General features: G+C 44.0%; 1 protein-coding gene across 5 annotated transcripts in view; it reads right to left on the bottom strand.

Annotated features, from left to right (window-relative positions):
- The window catches only part of CNTN3 (contactin 3), a 185,998-nt gene that overhangs the window by 153,735 nt on the left and 19,630 nt on the right, over nt 1–12,633 (bottom strand). The window contains exon 1 of one of the 5 annotated variants that reach the window (XM_088798087.1): nt 3,427–3,446. The exons of 3 other annotated variants lie outside the window; for them this stretch is intronic. The gene's annotated coding sequence lies outside the window, so the exon portion shown is untranslated. Of the gene's footprint in view, nt 1–3,426; nt 3,452–12,633 lie in introns of those variants that run through there. One more of the 5 variants, XM_074312197.2, reaches the window with a different exon arrangement.

Raw genomic sequence — 12,633 nt, forward strand, 5'->3', positions numbered from 1 at the left:
GAACTTCTCGCCAGCAATTCATGGCTCTTGCATCACGACAATGCACCAGCTCACACAGCACTGTCTGTGAGGGAGTTTTTAGCCAGTAAACAAATAACTGTATTGGAACAGCCTCCCTACTCACCTGATCTGGCCCCAGTGACTTCTTTCTTTACCTGAAGATAAAGGAAATATTGAAAAGAAGACATTTGGATGACATTCAGGACATCAAGGGTAATACGACGACAGCTCTGATGGCCATTCCAGAAAAAGAGTTCCAAAATTGCTTTGAAGGGTGCACTAGGCGCTGGGGTTGGTGCATAGCTTCCCAAGGGGAGTCCTTCTAAGGTGACCATAGTGATATTCAGCAATGAGGTGTGTAGCACTTTTTCTGGGATGAGTTCGCGAACTTACCTGTCAGTCCTCGTAGACCCAATATCGTCATGCTTCCTACAGAAATATCTTTTATTTTCATTCCTACTGACCACATGTTCTATAAGAAAAGGCTGAACTGGATTGAGCACTGAAGTGCAACTCCCCACGATTTTCAGGAAGCATCTCCAGAGCAATGAAGTCAGTGGTTCTCTGAAACCCGACTCACTCAGCAGCTGAGCCCACCCTGTGACCCTCAGGCATTTCCCCTGGGTCTCCAGCAGCCAAGTCACTTCTCATTCCCATCCCAGTAGAAAAACTGACTAAACAAAACAGAAACCTGTGAACGTGTCTGCAGGTAATGGGCTCCAGCACAAACGACTACATAGTTGTGAAAATAAACACATCCAAGGAAAAGTGAATTAAGGCCTGCTTTTGTTGTCTCTGGTGCTATTTTCATGATTTCCCCAAACATACTGTTTTCCTCCCTTTTTAATGTTTCCACGTGTGTTGTTTTCCTCCTCTTTAAAATCTTTCTTTTGGTGTCTGCTTCATAAATTTAAAAAATAAAGGGCACACACACCACTGTTAGTTCTTCTCCATGTGCCAAAGAATTAGATACCCTGGCCACAGAATCCAGAAAACGATTACTGCTGTAATTAGGGCTCAGGCATGGCCCACATCACAGCCAGGTCATAAAGCCACATGGAAACGAGGGACAGTGCTGGGCCTGAGAGTAAGCCCTCAAAAACGAGCTCCAGGTAAGCCTGTGGCAGCTTCTGTACTGGAAGTGCTGGCCACACTGGCTCGGTGACCTCTGTCCTCGGCCACTCCCGCAGCTGCCTGCGCTCAGCCCAGCGGTCTGGACGCTTTAGTTCTGCGTGGTCATGGGAGTGCTCTCCTCCTGGACACAACTTTTCCAGCCCCTGCCTTCAAAGCAGTTCTGACAAAAGAAAAAAAATATTTACCCTGAAAAGCTGATCCCTTGAATTTCGGCTCAATGAAAAGCATAAGTCCCACCTTGAGCTTCTACGAGAAAGGCTAAGGGACCCTGAGGCGTGGCTGGCACACGGAGACAATACGCATTTGAGACACAGCAGCTGCAGAATTTCACATGACAAGATCGTTTATACAGAAAATCCTGAAGAACCTGCCACGGAACTGTTAGAACTCCCGCCTCAAACAAAATACCACTTGGTCACGGAAAGGAGGCAAGTCCTGGCCCGTGCACGCTGCGGAGACGCGTGGGCATCACGGTGAGTGCAGGCGCAAAAGGTGACGTGTGGCAGGTGTCCTTCATGTGGGCCTGGCAGCGGCTGGCATGGGAGAGACGGGCAGTGACTGCTGATGGGCTCAGGGCTCTTTCAGGCGAAATGTTCAGGAATGAGGGAGTGGCTATGGCTGCACGACCCTGTGGATATGCCAAAGCCCACTGAACTGCAGTCTAAAGTGGTGAACGAAATGGTATGTGATTTATAGCTCAAGAAAACAAGCTGCTTAGAACGCTTGGAAACGCTGAACTCTCCCGGCTAAACCTCCTGGTTTATGCTCAGTGTGATGGCAGCAGCCATTCGTGTTCGCACTCAGTTACCGCCTGCCTGTGCACGTCCCGTTCTTGTTCCCGGCGACCTTTCTCCTTCCCCAGTGGCACCGCCATTTCCATCACCCCACTGGCACCAAGCAGAGACAGATGACAGTAAACTGGGTTAACCTCGCACCCACTGTGGGTGATGCCTGGAAATGGCGTAAGTTACAGCCCCCGCCAGGTGTCTCCTGAAGGGTCCAGCTCAGCTCCAGGCACCACTGTCACAGAGCAAGAGAGAAAGGAGACGCGCTGCCCAGGAGCCACGTGCTCAAGGTGATGCAAAGGGAACTGGCTTTTCTCAGAAGTGCTTTCTGTGCACCACACAGAAGGGGTTCCACTGAGATCTTCAGTCAGGATCCAGGGCAGCCCTCACTCTCTCCCCACCACATACACACATACATACACACACACACACACACCATCACCGCCCCCCACATATATACACACACATGCACACACCACAAACATGCACACACTCGCACGCACACACACTCTTCAAACGTACAGCTAGGTCATCTGTGGTCCCTTGACTTTGGGGGGATGTCTCAATCCCTGGCTTTCCCCCCTCAATCTCCTTCGCTGTTTGGTGGCCTTGTCTGGACCCTGGGAGAACTTCTGGGGGTTCTCAGTGTGCTGAAGGCTGTGCAGAGACCCACTGCCCAGCACACAGGGTCCCCAGGAATCTAGAACCTCGGCTTCCCAGGGCCACACTGGGGAGGTGACCGTCCCTCGGTCGGCCATCCCGGTACCCAGCGCCGGTGCCCTGGGCCCACCACACACACTGCTGCCCTCCCAGGCCCCCGCAAGATTCTAGCACCTGGGCTGTGTCGGCCACCAGCCCGGGCCCCCCACGCCCCAGACCTGGGCGTCCCTCTAATCCCTCATCACGGCGCTCCCCTCCTGCCCCACGTCCCGTCTTCCCGCCAGGGCAGAGTCTCAGGTTTTCCAGGGAGAGAGAGCAAAGGAACATAGTAGGGAAATCACACCAATCTGTATCTTCAGAAATTATCCTGTCCTACGTATGCGTGAAGACATACGCGTTCGCTGATCTGTTTCAGATAAACTTCCAATGTCCTCATCAATAAAACAAATGAGTAGGCAGCTAACCTCCACAGCCGCTTCCTTTCCATTTAAAAAAGACTGAAAATTCAATATCATACATAATGTCCACTTAAAATGGAACAAGAGAAAGTCAGTCCCAAAACCAGACCAGATTGCACACCATTTCTTGAGTATAGAAAAATAGAATTCTTAATCTAGCCAGAAGCCAGGAGGAAGCATTGTCATAAATCGATAACAATTGAAATTGCATTAATCATTCATATGTAAACCACAGAAGAAGTTCTTTTTATGGCTGAGATAAAAATCAGTGATCGTACATTATTCTATTAAAATGCCTTTAAATTATATATATTCTTTAGAAAAGTTAGTTTCTCACATTATCATTTTGAACTTACACTAAGGGAAAGACAAAGGAAAAAAACACATACCCTGAGGCTTCGACATCTTGTTTTCCTATTGAGAAAAGAAAAAGTATCACTACAAACTTTTTTAAACAAGTGCATGTTTTTAAAACCACAAATTCAAATAAAGCTTTAACTCCTACTTCCCTCCTGGAACATACACTGTTTATTTTCTGGGCTCAAACTCCCACTTTTCAGCTCAAGCTCCTCCCTTCTCAGACGAGTCACCTATTGGTGTCGAGCCATAGGAAACACACCTCACCTTCCAGGCGGTGGCCCTGATTGAGCCGACAGAGCTTCTCACTGCCCGAGAGCCCCACGGCCATGGCCCCCCGAGTTTACAGTGTCCCTACTGCATTCAGGAACGAGAACAGAGGACGGACCTCCCCAGGACCGGCCAGGTGCTATAGGTGCAGAGTCCCTCAGGGCCACCAGGCAGGGCTGCTGCGGGTGAGTGTGCACTAGTATCCAACGAGTGGCAGGCACTTCCACGTGCCACCATGCAAACAAGGACACTTCACCACAACGAGTCACTAATCCAAGTGGCGTCAGCAGCTGCTTTCACAAGTTGGGATTTCTAACTGCTCAGACTTCCCGAGCGACCGCAATGAAGTGTGTGTGGGTCACAGCGTTTCTTATTCGATGACACATTTTCAGGAGCGGGGGGGGAAACGAATTATCGTACATGTGTGTCACTGAAACGACCTGAAACCCAAGCAGCACAGCTCTCTCACTTAACCAAGGCATATTTCATTTTTACAACTGCACAGATCTTGAGATATTCTAAATTATTCACGATCACGCCTTCCCAGCAGCGTGCAAATGTTCTCACTCACTCAAAAGACAGCGCTTGCCACTGACCACCTTTCTTTAAAATGAAACAGGGTTGGCTATTTCAAAAAATAATCATTGTAATACTGGCAAAAGTGGCAGACTTGGGTCACATGCTAGCATTCATTGTAGCCAAAAGTTTTATCCTGAACCAATGATGAATGCTCCTGACAGAAATCTATGATTAGATATTTTAATATTAATTATGTTTCCGATATATATGCATCTTGCATAAACTTGAAGTGTGCCTGGCACAGGCAGGCATTCCATGCACTTTGTTTGAATGCACAACTGAATGTCTAACTTATGGAAGTTTCATTTGAAATTTTTGGAAAAAATATGAGATCTGACAATTAAGTTCACGAACTCATTCTGGAAAAAGTGCTACCAAACCTTATTGCTGAATATCAATCATTATGGTCACCTTCAAAGTACAGGGGTACCTCGGTTTTCGAACGTAATCCATTCTGGAAGACAGTTCGAGTTCTGAAACATTTGAAAACCAAGGCGCATTTTCCCCATAGAAAGTAGTGCAAAATGGATTAATCCATTCCAGATCTTTAAAATCAACTCCTAAAACTGCAAATTTAGCATGAATTTTACTATCCGATTATACCATAGATCCATAAAATTTACAATGTTCGTAAACTGAAATGTTTGTCAACGGAGATGTTCGAAACCGACGTACCACTGTACACCCCTTGGGAAGCTGTGCACCGACACCAGCGCCTAGTCCACCCTTCAAAGCAATTTGGAACTCGTTTTCTGGAATGGCCATCAGAGCTGTCATTGTGTTACCCTTGATGTCCTGAATGTCATCAAAATGTCTTCCTTTCAATATTTCCTTTATCTTCCGGTTAAAAAAGAAGTCACTGGGGGCCGGACAGGTGAGTAGGGAGGGTGTTCCAATACAGTTATTTGTTTACTGGCTAAAAACTCCCTCACAGACAGTGCCCTGTGAGCTGGTGCATTGCTGTGATGCAAGAGCTCCTTCAGGACCATTTTTGCACACACCTTTCTCACGCCAAGATTTTCAGTTAAGATTTTCCTAACTGTTTCTCTATCGAGGTTTACTTGGTCTGCTACGCTTCTCACAGTCAGCCAATGATTTTGAGGCACAATTGGATGAATTTCTGCAATGTTTTCGTCAGTTCTGCTCATCACTGGCCGCCCTGACCTCTCTTCATCAGTGACGTGTTCTCTCCCCTCAGAAAAATGTTTCATCCATTTGTACACTGCTGTTTTTTTTCATGGCTTTATCCCCATAAACTTGGACTAACATGTCCCTGATCTCACTCCACTCTTGCCAAGTTTCACAAGAAATGTAATGTTTGTTCGTGGCTCTAATTCAAGCTCAGACATTCTCGCGACAGCACACAAACACACACAACAATAATGCACACCACTCAGCAAGACACTGCCACACGTCAACATGAACAGAGCTGTGAGACACTGATGGACCAAGGTTGTGAAAACTTCCCGAGATGTTTGTACAGTGCTGCCCATTTCAGCGCACGGGGGCAAGTTCATGAACTTAATTGGCAGACCTCGTTTTTATTTGACATGTTCTGTATTTTCATTACAATAAATATCAGATGAATCCTTACCAATTTGCAAAGAAAATACCCAAAATATTAACTTCCTTGTAAGGTAAAGTTAATGTTATTTATTTAGTCCCTATTAAAGAAAGCTTAAATGATGGTATACTTAAAATTCAATATTTTGTTCAGCAACTTATCAACAGAGGGTGGATATTGAACAACTGTTTAACCAAACCCTGGTTATAAAATGGGGGGAAAAAATGTTGAAACTGTGAAATTGCTACAGTAAAGTTCACACAGATAAAATTAAATCCATCAACTTATTACCAGACACCCTAGTGTAAGGTTCTCCATTGTTGGAAATCAGTGTAAGAAATTACAAATAGCACAGCCTGAGGAGACTCTCAGCAGTGCAGCCTGATGTGAGTTCTGCCAGGCCACCTAGAGTTAGGGGGCAGGGCTGTTCGCCCAGGCAGTGTGATGGGAAAACCTCTCTTCTGTGTAAATCATTCTGCAAATTGAGTCACAGGCACATAACCATCAGAGCATTGCATCAAGAAATGAGGAACTATTAACAATTTGTAGTTGGCTAAAGTGGCATGTTCTAGAAAGACTAGGGTGACAGAAAGTGTCCCATGACTTAATACATTTTCCATGTGTCTGGAAAGGACTTTGGGAAAGGGCCAAATTCACAGGGTTTTAATCACAAGTTGCAAAATATTTTAAAGCTTTAATTTAAAAATCCTACCTCTGCCAATCATACCCCAACAAAACTGAAAAAATAAATAAATGAAAATTAAAACCCTGTGAATTTGTTCCCTTCCTCAACAGGAGTCAAGAGTGAACTCATGTACCAATCAATATATGACACTTGTACCTAACCTTATCAATAATCACAATAAATGTAAATGGACTATTCCCTTCAGTTAAGAGGCAGAGACCATCGGACTGAATAAAAAAGCAATTATATGTTCTTCACAAGAAATACACTTTACAGGAGGCAGGTTGAACGTAAATAGTTTAAAAATGAATCATCAAACTTTAAGTGCAAGAAAGCTAGTGTTACATACCAATATAAGACAAAGTAGATCTTAGGACAAACAATGTTATTAAAAATAAAAGGGCATTCCATAGTGATAAAAGGGTTGCATCATTAGGAAAAGATAACAGCCCTGATTGAGGCACAGGTTTCAAAATACAGGAAGCACACACTGACCGATCCCAAGAAAGAAACAGAAAACCCACAGGAAAGTTTAAGGTCTTAAACCTTATGTTATGGGTAGGACAAGTAGATCCCTCCTTCACCCCCCAAATATGAGTAAAGACAGAAAATCTGAAAACCAGAATCAGCACATTGGACCTCAGCGGCTTCACAGGACACAGAGAACAGTACAACAGACAGGTGTGGTCACCTGTACCTGGGCTCCCACAAAAGCAGGCCACATGCTGCCCTACGAACCGACTTGTCAAATCATCAAGGAATTGAAGCAAATAGCCTTTCTAACAACAAAAATATTACATTAGAAATAATGGGCAAATTGGTAAATCCAAAAATATTAGAAAAAATATATACACTTCTAAATAGCCCATGGATTAAAGAAGAAATAAAGTATAAAATAGAAAACTGTTTTAAATGAATAATAATGAAAGCAATATAAAATCATGCATTGCAGAAAAGGCAGTTCTGAGTCATTTATAGTTTTAACTCAATAGTAAAGAAGAATCGTTTGAAATTAATGATATGAGATCCCACATTAAGAAGGCAAAAGAGCAAAGGAAGCTCAAAATAAATGTAACCAAAAAAAAGTAAGAGCAAAAATATATGAAAAATTTAAAGGGCAAACAACAAGGAAAACCAACAAAGTAAAATATTGTACATTAATAAAATTGATAAATCACTAGCAATAATGCACAGGAAAAAAAAGAGAAAAATAAAATCCAACTTCACAAATGAAAAAGGCGTCATCACAATGGATCCTACAGACAATTAAAAATCATAAGGGAAGATATTGTAAAAGCTCTATGACAATAAATTTGGTAAATTTTATAAAAAGGACAAATTCCTTCAAAAACACAAACTACAGGTAATGAAAGGTAAAGTGGAATATCAAAGTAACCCCATATCTATTAATGAAATTAAACTTGCAATCAAAACCCTTTCCATAAAAAAAGCTTCAGGCCACATGACTTCATGGGTGAATTCCAACATCAGGAAAATAAGTCTAATCCACACCACCTCTTTCAGAATATAGAAAAAGAAGAAACACCTCCTAACTCACTTTATGAGACCAGTATAATCTTGACACTAAGAAATCTGACAAATATTACAAGAAAAAGGCAGAGCAATATTTTCTCATGGAAAAAAACATTCCTTAAAATCCTAAAAATGCAAAAAATCTTTAAAATATTAGCAAGTCAAACAAAGCAATATAAAAAGGGTAATACATCAGAATATAATGTTGGTTTAACATTTAAATCAGTGTAATATGCCACATTAACAATATAAAAGCAAAAAAAACATAATCATTGTCAGTAAAGAAAATGTACACGACAAAAGTCATCACCTTCATGATAGAATTCACAGCAATGGAGGGACAGAAAGGTACCATCTAAATATGATGACAGGATAACCAGCAAACCTACAGCTACCATCATTGCTGATGGTGGGAAGTATGCCCGTCCCCATCAGGAAGAAGACAGATGCCCTCGCACCCTGTACAGGGGACCCTGGACCTTGTAGTAAGGTCGCTGGGGAAATAAAAGGCAGGACGGAAAAATGTGAAGCTCACTTTTCAGACCATACGAGGTGTGATCACCAAACACGGCGGACGCTGCTGCTGAGTGCCACTCAAGAGAAAGGCAGGGATCTTCAATACTGGAAGAGGCACATCGAACCTTAGTAACAGTGTGTGACAAGTTTCAACTTGTTTGGTGCAATCAGTCGGGTGTGAGCTACGGTTGAGAGAAGGTGTGTTTTAAAGTGTGCTGTAAATCATCCTCCATCATGACAACGTTCCGTGTCACACATCACGTCTGGCATATGGCAATTTCTGTCAAATAACAACATTACAGTGTGTCTTCATCCACCTTATTCATTGGATCTGGCACCGTGAGACTTCTGGCTCTTCCCCAAAGTCAAAATGATTCAGGACATCGAGGCAGCCATGACAGGGCAACTAAAGACACTCACGAAAGAGGACTTCCAGAACTGCTTCAGAAAGTGGCAAGAACAATGGGATAAGTGTGTTTGAAGTGAGGGGGAATATTTTGAGGGGGATTAATGGCAGTGTGTCTTTTACTATAGTACTTTTTAAAATTTTAACATTCACCGTCTTTTTTGATCATACCTCATATGATTGGATATAAGAAAACCCCATAAAACTTACAAAGGAAAAAAGAAAACCACTTGGACTGTAATGTGAACTCGCAGTGTTGCAGCATACAAGATCAATTTACTATAAATCAATTGTATTTCTAAATATAACAATGAAAACATGCAAAACAAAAAATCATTCTTACAATAGTATCTAAAAACATCAAATACCCAGGGAGAAATCTAACCCTTGCCACACCCGACAAGGGAAAGCACAAACATTGCTGAGATAAATTAAACATGACCTAGGGAAGAGAGAAGCGATGTGCACTGACTGGCAGATTCAATATTGTCCCAACAGGCCCTTTGGAAGAAATAGAGCTGATTCTGAAATTTACATGTGAACGCAAAGGACCTAGAAAAGCCAAAACTAATTTAAAGAACAACAAATTTAAAAGACTGTGCCGATGGATGTCAACCTACAATGTGGTGCTGGATTTGCACTGATGGATGAAGGCAAGAGGACAGAGTTCAGAAACAGACCCTCAATATTAGGTTGGTTTTTGTTTGTTTTTAAACCAAGGCATCGAGGCTGTTTAATGGGGGGGGGGGGGCGGGTGTAATAAATGTTACTGCAAAAGTGGTCATCTGTCTTTTCAAGAATCCTCAATCTGTATGTACTGCGTCCATAAACACATATTTGACACGGATCGTTGATCTAATGTGAGAAGCAAACTACAAATGAAGCGTCCAGAAGTACAGGCCTGAGAATAATGTCATGACCATGCACGGGACACACAGAACCTCAGCAATTTCAAAAAATGATAAACTGGATTTCTTCAAAATTAACACTTTTTTATCATAAGTAGCATCATTAAGAGAATTAATAGGTTTAAGAAAATTAATCATTAAGAAAATTAACAGTCTAGGAAAAAATTAGCAGTACACTTGTATGTGAATATCGAGGTAAATGATGAAAAGATAAAAAGCCCTATAAAAATGGGCAATAGACTTGAACAAACACTTCCCAGAAGACGTAAAAGTGACAAATTAGCATATGAAAAGATACTCAACAACATTAGTCATGCAAATTAGAACCGCAGTACAGTACACTTCCTCATGTACTAGAAGGGCTAAAATGTTACAGATGTCCTCAGGACGGCTGTGACGGGAACCCCCAAACATCGCTGGTAGGAATGAGATGGCGCAGAACGTGTGGGCGCTGCCTGCGTGACAACACAGGGAGGTAATGCCACTGAAGGACTGATGACTTATTTGCCCACGAGGAGGGCCTGGCACTGCGTGAGGGCCACGTGGGGAGGCACCCACTGGGTCGAGGGCGCTGGGCGGGACTGGCCGTTCTGGGGGACCAGGGGGCTCCGGGGCACAGAGGTGGGGTGCCCCGCTGCCCGGTTCCTGGTTCTGGGTTTCAGGACAGGGTGTGTGAGGTGGATAGGACATGTGGGTCAATGTGTGGGGTCTGATCCCAGGGAGCTGTGAACAACTCTGGCCACTGGTTTGGCCCTGCGATTCCCAGATGCCAGACAGACAGACACAGAATCTAAGAAAACTCCAGTAAAACCCTAATAGCTCAAGAGTGGAAAACAAACCTCACGTCCGTCTGTCAGCAGGAAAATGCACACTCAGCATGTGTCGGCGCCCCAGGGAACGCTGCTTGGCCTTTAGCAAGACTTTCGGGTACACTCAACCTCACCTGAGTCTGAAGCATGGTGCTGAGCAGAACAGGCCACCCCTGAGCACACACACGTGACGTCCCCAGTTGTGTGATGTCTGGGAAAGCCGGGGCTGCAGAGGTGGGGGCCGGGGTGCTCTGTGTCACCTGGGGTGCCCGTTTGTAGCTGCCGGATGTCAGCAACCGTCAAAATGCACCAAACCAAACACATAAGATCTGCGCATTTAGCGGTAGATTAATTAGATTTCAATTTTTTAATGGGAAAAATGTTAGAGAAGATTATACACAGGAAGCACTGAATTGCTCCATTTTTCCTGCTTACTTGTCACATGTGTGCTTTTCTTACAGTCCAAGAAGACACGATTAATTGCAGCCTTGCAAGCACTGGTTCTTATCCCCACATCTGTGACATCTTTACCACAGTACCTCTCCTTTCTAAGCAGGTAACAGTGCCCAGCTGTCACCCACATAAACGCTCTGCGTCATCACAGCACAGGTGAGTCACAGGTGATGAGGGAACGCACAGCAACACTGAGCTGAACAGTAATGTTGTGAAAGCCTACAGCAAACACGTCTCTAGGATGAATTACAATTACACGTAACGTGCACCTTCCCCGTTCCTACTTTCTACATCTGTTTTACCTTTCCTACAGCTGGGGACACCCACGAGAGATGACACACAGGAACACGGCCCACCCGCTGTACGAACCCCAGTGCTGAGCTTACACTGCACTCTCCGCGAACGACAGCATCCGACCTCACTGTGCCCATCAAATGCATACAAGTAGCACCCCCAGTGGACAGCTGGGGAAACTGAGGCTCACAGAAGCACTGAGGTGGGGGAGGGGAGAGGGGCAGAGCCTGTGAGTCAAACTGTTCTTTCCACTTTTTCACCCCCAGGGCCTCAGCAAGTTGGCCAGTGGCCCCCCCGACCGCCAGATAGTTCCTGCATCAGGCATCACATTGGCAACACATGGCATCTGAGTCCAGAGGGAGCCAGAAGGCCCTTGCCGCCTGTCCCTTTTCCTGGTACAATTACTTCCTCTGGTAGGCGGGGAGTGGGAAGCCATGCTTCTGGCTTTGGTGACATTCTGAGTGCATCCAGGCACAGGGAGGCACAAGATTGGGGATTCGGGACAGGTGAGCAGCCACACCCACAGGTGAGGACCTGGCAGAGGAAGCCAGCTCGAGGACTGGGGGAGGGGCGGGGGGTCAAATTAAGTTGTTAATCCCGAACTGTGTTTATGTAAGAGTGAAAGAGAAGGTGGAGCATCTAATTCCTATTATTTTACATGGTAAAGAATAACTGTACGTGCATCTAAACTCTACGGATTTTCTGTGAAACTGTGGGCACTGAGTCCTTGCAGACGACAGAATAACTCATTTGCTGACATTTGTGGCTGAAATTGCATTAGCTTTCATAGCTTTGAAATCAAGTTTTAGACAAGTAAAACACTATAAATAACTGACCACACTTCATAGTAATACACCGAGTTACATTTTGTATCGGTGTATGACCCAGAACCTCTTATGAGATAATACTGGCCTTTTGCAGGACATACCAAAGAAATTACATGCCAACTTGATTGTTAAGTAGGAAGTATATTAGATGTAAGCGCATTTTGAGGCACATTATAAAATTAAAAGTCTTCATTGCGCAAAACCTTTATATCTATCACCTTGAAATACTAAATGGCTCTCTTCAGAACTAACGATTTTCCTGTTTTCAATAAACAAAACTAAAAAATGTAACTTTCACGTCGCATGCACACAGATTAAAAGGGGGCCTATTCCCGGTCACTTAAGGGTTTTCTCAGCTGTCACAGCTACAGAACAACGGGGGGCTGCATTCTATT

This window comes from Rhinolophus sinicus, chromosome 5, assembly GCF_057876585.1.
Source record: "Rhinolophus sinicus isolate RSI-liver-muscle chromosome 5, RSI-T2T, whole genome shotgun sequence".
NCBI classification, from domain to species: Eukaryota; Metazoa; Chordata; class Mammalia; order Chiroptera; family Rhinolophidae; genus Rhinolophus; species Rhinolophus sinicus.